Raw genomic sequence first — 10005 nt, 5'->3', positions numbered from 1 at the left:
CCAGGAAACGGGCTCCTGTCTGTGTCGGCCACCGATGGTCCCCCACCATCAAGGCGGCTCCAGACGCACCTGCGGAATGAGCCCCGCAATCCAGCACGTGCCGCGGACCCCAAATAAGTGTGGCTGCTCTCAGCCAACTTGGGACACCAGCCTCGGGTCTCATCAGTCCTTAACTTACTCTCCCCTTTCGTGCCCGGTGGCTTTCTGGCCTGCGTGCCCCGGGACCTCAGCGTCCCCCCAAGCTCGGCACAGTATGCTTAGCCGGGACACCACATCGCGTCTCCCCTCTGAGACCCCGTCCGGAAAAGTGTGACGACTGACCTCGAAGGTTATATAAGCCTCCTGCAAAGGCCAAACATGGGGGTTAATCTTTAATCCCGGGGAGAATCTGATCAGGATTGGCGTTCGATCAGAGGGACGGGCCCAGGAGTTCGGGCACAGGGAGAAGCCCACCAATTAGAGGCCAAGCCCACCCACGCGTGAGAAGGGTGTCGGAAAGCCCCGTGTCCCGCCTCTTGCACTGGGACGCGCTATGAACCTGTGCCCAGAACTCCCTTCCTGCAGCAGGCCGGTCCCCCACACCTCCCGCCTCCACTCGCCAGGTTGGACAACACTGGAAAGGTCGCCCAGCCTACGCACCCCCACATTTGGCAGGATTGAACAATACTTATCTTTATGTTGCATTCATTCCTGCGATCACCTGCTCTTTGGGGCATCCGACATCCGTTTCAATTTATCATCGTGTCCCTGATTGTCATTCTAAAATCAATTTAATGAAGAAGAAGAAAAAAACAAAGTTCTCGACACTGTTGAAGAATGTGCCAAGCCTTTTTCCTTCGATGCATTTTTTGGAAAGTTTTATATACTTATTTCGAGAGAGAGAGAGAGAGAGCGCGTGCGAGAATCCCAAGCAGGCTCCGGGCCGTCCGCATGGTGCCTGCACGAGGCGCGATCCCACGAAGCGTGAGACCGTGACCTGAGCCAAAACCAACAGTCGGACACTTAACTGACTGGGCCGCTCAGGTGCCCCTGATACATTTACCTTCAAAGGAAACATGACAGGGGCTCCTGGGAGGCTCAGTCGGCATGATCTCGAGGTTCATGAGTTCGTGAGTTCGAGCCCCGCGTTGGGTGTGGAGATGACTTAAAAGTTAAAAAAAAAAAAAAAAGTTTTACACAAGCTCCTTTGGTAAACATCATATCCTACTTGGAAGAGAATTTGGAGAACTCTGTGCCATACATTTGGCTAGAACACACACAGAGATTCAGCTACCCATGTTCATTAAAAAAAAAAAAATTTTTTTTTTCACATTTACTCATTTTTGAGAGACAGGGAGAGGCAGAGCGTGAGCAGGGGAAGGGCAGACAGAGAGAGAGAGAGAGACAGAATCGGAAGCAGATTCCAGGCTCCGAGCTGTCGGCACAGAGCCCGACGCGGGGCTCGACCTCACGAACCGCGAGGTCGTGACCTGAGCCGAAGTCGGACGCTCTGCTGACTGAGCCACCCAGATGCCCCGAGGTATGTTTCACTTTAAAAGAAAATCGTTACCGGAATGGAAAGATATTCGTCCATTACTCTCTGTACTTTGTTGGACTGTGGTATGGGAATGGCTATACATGGGATGTCCAATAAAAAAGAAACATTTCCACTCTGTATTTCTTGCCCGGCCATTCGTTACTATCATCTGTTGCTTTTCGACGTGAGGCTCGAACCCACGGCTGCGAGCCCAGGGGTCACGTGTTCTCCGGGCTGAGCCAGCCAGGCGCCCCCGGTTTTCGCATTTTAAAATGCCTTTGAAAAAACATGGCAGAGAAAGTTATTTCGTGTCACAGGAAAATTATATGAAATTCAAATTTCAGCCTCCCAAACCCACAACGTCACTGGCACAGAGCCCCGTGCCTCTGGGGAGGTGCTGTGTGCCGTAGTGTGGGAGCTGAAAGGGTAGAGCGGAGCCCCTGGCAGACAGACAAGTGCGGTTAAACTTTCGGCTCTGTGGCCCTTGAAGACAAAATTTGCCGGGGCGCCTGGGTGGCTCAGTCCTTTACGCGTCTGACTCTTGGTGTTCGGCTCAGGTCATGATCTCCGGGGGTTCGTGAGTTCGAGCCCCACGTCGGGCTCTGTGCTGACAGCATGGAACCTGCTTGGGATTCTCTCTCTCTCTCTCTCTCTCTCTCTCTGCCTCTCCCGCACTCGTTCTCTCCCTCCCTCTCAAAATAAACAAACTTGAAAGAAAGGAAGGAAGGAAGAAAAACAAGTTTGCAGACTCTGGCCCTAATTTGTCAGCCCCTGTCCTCCAAACCCCCAACTCTGGAAGCATAGGAAAGGCTCTCCAGGTTCAAAGACACAGGCCACCCCCCTCCCCCTCCTGTTCTGGTCACCCAGCATCCTCCGTGGACCCCCTCTCTCTCTCTTCCCACGGGGCCAGGCCTGAGGCTGGGGACACGGAGGTCGGCTTCCCAGGCCCGCGCGCCCTCTAGTGGATTCTAGCAGCAAGTGCTTCCCCACCTCCTCCCCAGCATCTCCGCGGGGCGGGGCGAGGTCCTCGTTCTTTGGCCCCTTCCTCGCCCTCATTCTGCCCCCTGCCCCGGGACGAGGTCTCCAGCGCTTTGCCCTCCCGGGTCCGTGCTCCTCCTCTGCCACCGTGCACGACATCGCCCTCAGCTAGGGTTACGGATGCGAACACACGTGAACGGCCTTGTTATTTTTTTTCCAGAGGCCCTACCGACGTGCACCTGCGGACTCCTGCAGACACTTTGTATCCGGACCCTTGCGCGCACGCCGTGCTTTGTGCCCCCAGAGTATTTCGGCCCGCGTCATGTCATCTGACATCTGCAAGGGCCGGCTGCTGCGTCCCAGTAACGGACTAGGACGGATGATGCTATGCGGGCTCGGGCTCCCCGGGAGGCCTGGGGTCCCAGGCAGGGAAGGCTCGGGCGCGGTGGCACCTCGGTCTAACTCCGCGCTCAGCGACATCACCTGGGTGGCCTGAGCTCGGCCACCGTGGGGGGGCTTGCCCCACAGGAACTGACACCTGCCGCCCACTGGGGGTTTCCCTCCTCCCAGAACCCCTCGCTGCGCATTAACCAGCCTGCCCGCCAGACCCAAGCCTCCGGGGTCCGCTCCGTTTCCGCACCGACCCTCGAGCCTGCTTAATATTCTCTCTCTCTCTCTCTCTCTCTCTCTCTCTCTCTCTCTCTCTCCCTCTCCCTCTGCCCCTCCCCTGCTCGCTCACGCGCTCTCTCTCTAAAAAATATAATAATAAACAAAAACAAAAACAAAATAGAAACAATAGTCCCCGTGTGGTGCGCACGAGGAGGGGATGGGTGGCCGTCCTGGAAGGCTGACCTCGTTTTCTGCCAGTGGTTGGAAAATGGCTCGGGGATCCAACTGGCTTTGCGCGGACTGTTTCCTCTGCCTCAAAACCCTTCCCCCACATCCCCGCGGGACATCCTCCCACCTTTTACGCCTGTGACCAAATGCCACTTTCTCTGGCATCCTATTTCAAACCTCAACCTTAAAAAAATAAAATAAAATAATTAAGCTGCAACCTTGCCCTCTTCCCTCCTTGTAGGCTTCCCACGGGCCAAACCCAGCTTGTCACCTGTGTTTGCACGGCCTGCAAGTTAAGAGTGGTTTTTACATTTTGCTAATGCCTGAAGAAAATTTAAGAATATTTTCTGACGGGGCACCTGGGTGGCTCAGTCAGTGAAGCGTCTGACTCTTGATCTCAGCTTGGGTCTTGATCTCAGGGTTCTGAGTTCAAGCCCCGTGTTGGGCTCTGTGTTGTATGAAGCTTACTTAGGAAGGAAGGAAGGAAGGAAGGAAGGAAGGAAGGAAGGAAGGAAGAAGAGAGAGAGAGAGGGAGAGAGAGAGGGAGGAAGGAATCACAAAAGAAAGAAAATAATACTTTCTGGCGTCAGAAATGATACGAAATTCAAATTTCAGTGTCCATAAATACAATTTATTGGCACGCGGCCACGCTCACTTGTCTGAATACGGGCTGTGGCTGCTTTCTGGCTACGAGCCAGTGTTGAGTAGCTGAAAATATTTATTATCGGGTCCTTTACAGAAAAAGTTTGCAGAGCCCTGCTTTAGTGCCAAAGGAGGAAAGGGGAAACTGAGGCCCAGAGGGTTGAAAGGAGTTTTTCAAGACCTCAAGTCTTGAAGGGATTCCTCGTTTGCAAGATGATCCCAACAATACTTCAAATGCTTTATAAGAAACACAGAAATCAGACTGACCAGTAAGTGCCTCCACAAATCGAAGGTCGTCTAGGATGCCAACCTTGAGGGGAAAATCTGCACACACCCATCTGATCTTGCCAAGCCCTGAGATTTTTTTAATTGCCCCTGTAAAAAAAAAAAAAAAAAAAAAAAAAAAAAAGTCATTGCTCTTTCCAGAAACCTTGAATTTAGGACTTTGATCAGAGTGATTAGGATAGCGTATCAAAACCCCATTTTGAATTCATCCCTCAGGAGGTATTTTATTATTAATACAGTTAGAAGTTGGTGGCAAAAGACAGAAAGCAGATTTGTGGGGGCTGGGGGCTGCAGTGAGGAACAGGGACTGATTGCTGCTGGGGATGGGGTTTCTTTTTGGAATGATGGGAATGTTTCAGAATTAGATCGTGGTGATGCCTGCACAGCACAGTGAATTTTATACTAAAAACCATTGAACTATGCACATGCTGCCCTAATTTAAAAAAGAGAAAAAAAAAATCGAGTAAAAAAGACAATGCCTGGGGCGCCTGGGTGGCTCAGTCGGTTAAAGTCAGACTTCAGCTCAGGTCACGATCTCGTAGTCCGTGAGTTCGAGCCCCGCGTCGGGCTCTGGGCTGACAGCTCAGAGCCTGGAACCTGCTTCGGATCCTGTGTCTCCCTCTCTCTCTGCCCCTCCCCCGCTCACACTCTCTCTCCAAACTGAATACGTGTTAAAAAAAAAAAATTAACTAAAAAAAAGAAAAGAAAATCACCATCACACAGTATTTCCACCAAAGAGATGTATTAACGGAAATAGAGGACAACGAAATAAAAGGCCGGCCCAATGGCAAAATGTAGTGTCGTTGGAAGGGATGAGATCCACACAACATAAGATGAACTGTTTCAAAGCGAACACCTCAGTTGCACTCAATACATTCACAATGTCTCGCGGCCATCAGCTCTGCCCAGTTTCAAAACAGTGTCATCGTCCCAAAAGGAAACCCAGTATCCATTAAGTAATTGTTCTTTTGTTTTTAATGTTCATCTATTTTTGAAAGAGAGAGAGAGAGAGAGAGAGAGAGAGAGAGAGTGGGGGTGGGGGAGGGGCAGAGAGAGAGGGAGACACAGAATCCGCAGCAGGCGACAGGCTCTGAGCCATCAGCACAGACCCCGACGCGGGGCCGGAACTCACAAAATGTGAGATCGTGACCTGAGCCGAAGTCGGACGTTCAACCCACGGAGCCACCCAGGCCCCCCTCCATTAAGTGATTGCCCCGCCCCCACCGCTGGCACCCACTTCCTGTCTCTATGAATATACTCTTCTAGAGACCTCGTATAAATGGAGCCCTGCATCACGTAACTTTTTCAGATCGCCTTCTTTTCGTCAGACAAAACGCCTTTGTGATTCACTCAAGGCCCTGTACGTATTCGGCTCATTCCTTCGTATTACCGAGCAGTATTCCCTTGCGTGGAATTAATCCATACTTTATTTTCATGTGTTTTTATTCACTCGGTCCAGAATTTGTTTTTCCGGTCACCCACTGAAGAGCCCTTGGGTTGTTTCCAGCTTTTGGTCTCTTACCAGGAAAGCTTTTATGAACGCTCCTGTTCAGATTTTGTGCGAACCCAAGAGTTTCTTTCTCTTGGGTGAGCCCTCAGGGGTGAGATTGCCGGGTCGTATAGTAAGTATTTGCTTAACTTTCTAAGAAACCACTAAACTGTTTTCCTTGCCAACACTTGGTATTGTCAGCCTTTTTTATCCCAGCCATTCTAATGGCCTGTGGTAGTCGTATCTCTTTGGGGCTTTTGGGCAATTCCCCAGTGGCTAATGGTGCCGAGCCGATTCCATTTCATAAATATGGTCTCATAAAGACATAGTCTGTAACTCTATATCTCTAAGACTTTTTAAAAAAGTAATCTCCACACTCAACGTGGGGCTCGAATTCAGGACCCCAAGATCAAGAATCACGTGCTCCACCCGCTGAGCCAGCCGGGTGTCCCATACTCCCATACTCCTGAGACCTTTTTTTTTTTTTTTTTTGATGTTGTTGTCATTTGTGAGTATTCTGCTCCTTGGCATTTATTTGTGGGACTATTCTAGAACATATTTGTCCCCGGATTTGGATTTGTGTACCTTCCAGATTCCTGCCATTGAGAACATTAGTGTGTATGTCTCCCAGTTATACGAGGCAAGAGTTTCCTAGGCCAGGTGCCTGAGAGTAGATTTGCTGGGCATTCCAGATACCCAGAGGGGGCCTGTCAGCCACTGTTTTTGCTAACCCACCGCACAGGTAAGACAGACGAAGTTCAGGGTGCATTCTGAGATAGCAGGGGCGGACATGTGTGATGGTGACACCAGATCGTGCCTGAACAGGGTAAATGTCACCTTGGGTTGAAGCTACCAAAACGATTAGAAATCTATTTCCTGGGCCAGGGGACGGATGTAGGAGACACCCACGTTTCTGGGACCAGGGAACACATGCCTTACGAAAGGTGTGATTGGAACCGGTGATAAGTACAGAGATATGTTAGTGGGAGAGTTTGCAGAGCAAAGCGTTCTCGTTAATAAAGATAGGAGGGTAGAGGGCGTGAAATCCGCAGTGTTATCTCAACAATAAAGGCTCGCGTTCTGTATCGAGTGGTGACCGCCACGTGATTAGCGGGAAACTTGTCCCCCCCCCCCCCAGGACAGGGACGCCCGTTTGTTTTATTCAAGCTGCGAGTGTGGACCGGGAGGGGAAGGGGCAACACGAGAAAAGATGTGAACTCTTCTTGGGGCCATCCCCCAATCCACACCCCCGAAATATCCTGTAGCGAGGCAAGAGGACCCGTTACCGTTAGACGTGGCGGCGTGCACGAATGCAGCGTGCTGTGCGAAAGAAGTCGGTCACGGAGGCGTGCAGGCGGCACAGCTCCCTTTCCACCAAGCTCTAGAACACGCAGAAGTAATCTGGGGGGAGAGAAACCAGAAGCTAGGGCGTCCGTAGGGGAGTCGTGGGAGGCGGCCAGCTCGTCCTGTCTCGTGCACGCTGATTGCTACCTTCCTTTCCAGCTTCCTGGTAGCCGAAAAGTGGCCGCGGTGGAAATGTCTACACCACAGGGGAGGGCAAAGGCCACGCATGACAAATCAGCCCCCCCCCCCATCTTATCTGTCTGTCTGTCTATCTCTCATTTCAAAAACCCACTGTTGATCCACTGCTGGCAGGGGGCGAGGCCGACTGCCCGAAAAGGGCACCGAGGAAACTTTCCGGAGGGACAGAAACCCTCACTCCGCCTTGTTTCCGGGCATGCCCACGTGGGTACGTGCAATGGTACAAGCTCGAGGGCTTGAGCGTTAGCAAACTGTGCGTTTGTCATGTGAAAGTCAGGGCTCAATAAACAAGACTGTCTGTGCCCATAGAGCCTAAAATAAAATGATGGGGAGCTCACGTTGCAGCACACAAGGGAGGTAGAAATGCCCGGAGCTGGGGAAGGCTGTGGAAATTTTTGAAGCCGGATAAGCATTCTCCCCAACTTGGAGGGGGCTGGGTGGGAGCAGCCAGAGGAAAAGGTAAGAAGGCTCAGGTTGGGGTAGCGAAGGAGCCGAGATACAGAGCAGTTTTAATCAGGGGCGGCTATAAGGTTATGTTGCATTTTAGATCGGGTGTTACATTTTGTAATCACGTGGATATATATTATGTATCTATTTTGTAAACACTGTATTTCTGTACCTATCCTGTAAAGAGCCCTGCAAACCAACTATCAAAATATGATTGAAGGGTAGCTGGAAAAAAGTGGGCAGAACTGAGCCAGGGTGACCAGGGGACCCTGGAAGAGGGTGTCGCCTGAGCCCTTCCCTCTCTGTTTCTTTGCACGAGGGCCCCAAAGGCACACCCACCATGACAAATACGCCGGGGCACAGGGACGGGACATAAAGAAATGCAGTGTGGAGAGTGTTTTATGATGTCAACCTTTTTTCCCATTTAAATGACTGTCTTTTGGGGCGCCTGGGTGGCTCAGGTGGATAAGCCTCCAGCTTCAGCTCAGGTCATGATCTCCAGGTCTGTGAGTTCGAGCCCCGAGTCAGGCTCTGTGCTGACAGCTCGGAGCCTGGAGCCTGCTTCGGATTCTGTGTCTCCCTCTCTCTCTGCCCTCCCCCGGTCATGCTCTGTCTCTCTCTCCCTCAAAAATAAAGAATTAAAAGCAGGGACTTGAACAGATATTTTTGCACTGTATTCATAGCACTGTTATTCATAACAGCCAAAAGATAGAAAAACACAAATATCCAACAATGGATGAATGGATAAACGAAATGTGTCCTATCCATACAACGAAATATTACTTAGCCTTAAAAAGGAAGGGAATTCTGACACCTGCTAGAACACGGATGAAGCTTGGGGACATTATGCTGGGTGAAATCAGTCACACACACAAAAGAACAAATACTCCATCATTAAAAAGCAAAATTCAACTGAGCAAATGTAAGATCTAATTGGCTGTATTTAATGGTTCATGAGGTGCACAGCATCCCCGTCTCAGCAGGTAGAAAGGAAGTCTGAAAACCTGTACAAAAGGAAAGGTTTTTACAGGCAGAAGCAGCAGAAAAAGGAAGTTTCTAGCAAAGAGTGGGTTGTTTCAAGCAGGGTCACCTTCCTTCGGGGGAAGGCTGGCGGCGGGGGGGGGGGGCGGGCAGGGGGTGTCTATCAGGCAGGCTATCTCACTAGTGATGACCAAGCAATTCCAGATTGGCTCGTTAAAGGTCATTCTTGGGAGAGTCTAACACTGTAATTGGGTTAGGTGTTAAGTCTTGGTTTACTGACATGGGGCTTAACACAAGTGAATCCATTTTGGGCCTATTGGTTTCTTTTTAACAGTATGATTCCAAAGATTTTTTATTTTTATTTTTTTTTAATGTTTTTTTTAACGTTTATTTATTTTTGAGACAGAGAGAGACAGAGCATGAACGGGGGAGGGTCAGAGAGAGGGAGACACAGAATCTGAAACAGGCTCCAGGCTCTGAGCTGTCAGCACAGAGCCCGACGCGGGGCTTGAACTCACGGACTGCGAGATCATGACCTGAGCCGAAGTCGGCCGCTTAACCGACTGAGCCACCCAGGCGCCCCATGATTCCAAAGATTTGAGGTCCCTAGAGGAGTCCTGTCCGCAGAGACAGAGAGTAGAAGGTGGGAGCTGGGGGGGGGGTTGGGGGGGGTAGTCAGTGCTTCATGGGGACAGAGTCTCAGTCTGGGGAGCTGGAAAGTTCTGGAGTCAGAAGGGGGGGTTGCACGACCATGTGAGTGTGCTTGACGCGGCTGAGCTGCGCACTTAGAATGGTAAGTGGTAAGTTTATGTCACATATATTCGCCACAATTTAAAACCTGTTTTGAGGGGCACGTGGCTCAGCCAGTGGAGCACGTGACTCTCCATCTGGCAGTTGTGAGTTCAAGCCCCACGTTGGGTGTAGACATTATTTGAATAAATACATAAATAAATCAACTTAAAATTTTCAAAATGTTTTGAAATGACCTTTCATGAAAGAATTGGGTAATTGATATCACTGGGGGGGGGGGGGGGGAGGCGTGAAAGTGTCCGTAAGTGGCAAAAAGACCGAAGTTGACCCTGGGTGGCCTCCCACAACTTTTGGGGATCTTACTGGCTCACGGAGCCCCAGTCGAGCACCCACGACGCTCACAGGAACAAGGCCTCACTCCGGCCCACCTGCCCGCTCTCATCCCTAAACTGCTAGCTCCGTCTCCCCTGCGCCTCCGCCCAGAGCCCCAAGCGCATGCGCACGCGCACCGTCGGACGCGAGCGAGGGCGCAGGCTCA

At 51.0% G+C, this 10005-nt stretch overlaps 1 long non-coding RNA gene across 1 annotated transcript; it reads right to left on the bottom strand.

Moving 5' to 3' along the window:
- Positions 1-678: 678 nt before the first annotated feature.
- LOC122236543 lies at positions 679-9932 on the bottom strand. Its single transcript, XR_006214582.1, has 4 exons — positions 9831-9932; positions 7034-7148; positions 4241-4348; positions 679-759 (listed from the first exon to the last, which is right to left on the bottom strand). It is a non-coding gene; the product is annotated as an uncharacterized LOC122236543 (long non-coding RNA).
- Positions 9933-10005: the final 73 nt, after the last annotated feature.

This window comes from Panthera tigris, chromosome A2 (genome assembly GCF_018350195.1).
Source record: "Panthera tigris isolate Pti1 chromosome A2, P.tigris_Pti1_mat1.1, whole genome shotgun sequence".
Lineage (NCBI taxonomy): Eukaryota > Metazoa > Chordata > Mammalia > Carnivora > Felidae > Panthera > Panthera tigris.
Note: the sequence above shows the minus strand (reverse complement) of the source record. Positions and strands in the feature narration are given on the sequence as shown.